This window comes from Engraulis encrasicolus, chromosome 4 (genome assembly GCF_034702125.1).
Source record: "Engraulis encrasicolus isolate BLACKSEA-1 chromosome 4, IST_EnEncr_1.0, whole genome shotgun sequence".
In the NCBI taxonomy this organism is placed as follows: domain Eukaryota; kingdom Metazoa; phylum Chordata; class Actinopteri; order Clupeiformes; family Engraulidae; genus Engraulis; species Engraulis encrasicolus.
This window is the reverse complement of record NC_085860.1, coordinates 57,367,976-57,370,475: the sequence shown is the minus strand read 5'-3', so window position 1 is coordinate 57,370,475 and position 2,500 is coordinate 57,367,976. Positions and strand designations below refer to the sequence as shown.

The following is a 2,500-nucleotide window of genomic DNA, read 5'->3' as shown; positions in this document are numbered from 1 at the left end:
TATAACGGACTACCTCTGCCTCCTCAGGAGTGAGAGCGCAGCATCATGCCATGTTCACTAGGCTACATTTCCCATCTCACCGTGCAGCCTATAAATTGGGTTTGAGACTGTCAGGATCGCAACAACCACGAGTGAGCAAGCGAGAAGGAACCATGAAGTGTGTGCGTCGAGATCACCATTTCTGAATCGCGAAAGCTAGACAGTAGACACTGATGTGCGCTGTTCCAAATTGAGACCGAGCGCGAGAGTCTGCAAACAAGGGTTTGCAAAAGTGCACTACTAAAAAAAGAAAAAAGATATTCGTTGTGTTGATCTAAGTTATTTCTTTTGTGTTGGTCAGTGGTTTTATTCATATTTGGAAAGGTAACAAAGGCTAAACCAACTCATAACCTTTTAAACTTTAAAATAGCCTACAGTCGGCTGCACGTTACAATATGGTAGAGCTGAAGGCAACGCGCACCGACTTAAAAAAAAGATCGACATCATATTTTATAATCGCGACGCAGGGGCATGCAACAGTTAATCATATATGACATTCGACATAGTGAGAGTGTCTTTGTTTGAGTGAAAGGGAGAGGCTTCTGAAGTGGCGACCTCTCCACGTATTGCAGTAGGAGAAGTCCAGCGTTTGCGTGGCTATTTTGGTGAGGGAAGCACAATTGGTGTCCCACACATTTAAGGATCATAACTATTATGGATCTACTACATTTCCATCCCGAGTATCTGATTAAATGTAGGCTACATGAAGTTGCCCCTCCCTCGCTGTTTGTTCATATGCGCGGATGAGATGGAAAGCCTGGCTGTGCCAAACATTGTTTAAAAGTTTTCATCAAATTTTGGTCGGCACACAAGGTTTTGGACATACTAGTTTATAGTGGCACGGGCGCCTGGGCCACTTTTGGTGCATTAATCAGCCATGTAGCAAAAAGGATAGATAGCCGAGGTGAGAGGATGATATCTTCCACGGCTGGCGAGCGCTCCGCCTAGTGCGCGCGTTTCCTTCCCTCCCAGGACCCGACAGCTGCTTACAAGTCAATTTGAGCACGAAAACAGCAAAGACAATGTGATGTTTCATTCAAATATGGCATACACGCTCCAAATAAAGCACTGGCTGGAGGGATTTCAATCGGACCGCAGCGCGAGCAGACAGTCAGTGTGAAAAGCCAAGTCTAGGGAACATCGCCGTCTTCGCTGCCGCTCGCTTACCATCAGTGCACGAGCCCTTGAAATAGTGAAGTGGCATATCGCAACAGCACATGCGGATTAGCCAAGTTATATGCAAGAAAGTCGCCAACAAAGCGTGGATTTGCCAACGTTGTGTGAATACGGGGAAAGGATAACAGTTGGAAAGCCATGCGCTGTCCTTTCCGTGGGTAGTAGAAAACCGATTCGGTTTCTTTTCACCTCATGTGGAAAGCATAATTTCCATGCACTGAAACTACTAAGCATAAAGTTAGCGATCAAACTAAAATATTGGTTGTTGTCATTACATCATTTAATAGGCTATGGTAGTTAGCCATTGGATTGCCAACCGTATTAAAAAACAAAAGTATGGTTCCATGAGCTGACATGCTCAATGTCGTTAAAATGCAGAGAATTGCATCCCCCCGTTTTTATTCGTTTGCGTAATTGTATGTAGTTTTTTTCTGTGCGTTCCGGGACCTCTGTCCAACTCATCATCGCTGTGGTGTCATATGTGTTTTGCGTTCCGGTACCTTGTGATTTACAAATTAAGCACTGACTGGACCCCTATGGCTCTGAGTCCCCTCATAGCTGATACCGATCTGATTGCAGACACACTGCTCGAATAGAGCTGGAAATGGGCAATGGGGAAATTAATGGAAGTTTCTGGAAAAATAGGAGATAGCAGAGGCTCTGAGTGATGATTTGTGAAAGGGGGCGTATATGGCTGACCCTGTGTGTTTGTGGTGTGTGTCTGTGTGTCGTTTTCTATAGTTTTCTATACACCTATTTTCGTTTTCTTTTTTGTTTTTCTCTCTTACACTCGTTCTACTCTTTCTATTCTTTTAGTCTTACTCTTTCTCCAACACACAGACGCACGCACGCACGCACGCACGCACGCACGCACGCACGCACGCACGCACGCACGCACGCATGCACGCACACACATACACACGCACGCACGCACGCATGCACACACGCACACACGCACATATTCAAGAGATCCAGGGATTCTGAGTTCGCTGTGTTTTCTGTCTTTGGCAATGATGGCCTACAGCTGTAGGGATGTTCACACTCAGCTGAACACACACACGCACGCAAGCACGCACGCAAGCACGCAAGCACGCACGCACGCACGCACACACACACACACACACACACACACACACACACACACACACACACACACACACACACACACACACACACACACACATCCAACCATCACCAACCCACCATGTGTTGTTTTTTGCTGCTGGAAATGAAAAAACAATTTCACAAAGACAAACTCCTTCGTCTACTGTATGTGCATCATTGA

General features: G+C 45.9%; 1 protein-coding gene across 1 annotated transcript in view; it reads left to right on the top strand.

The window, feature by feature from the left end:
- LOC134448156 (cadherin-13-like) overlaps positions 1-2,500 on the top strand; it is a 188,302-nt gene that overhangs the window by 125,576 nt on the left and 60,226 nt on the right. The gene's annotated exons all lie outside the window — the stretch shown is intronic.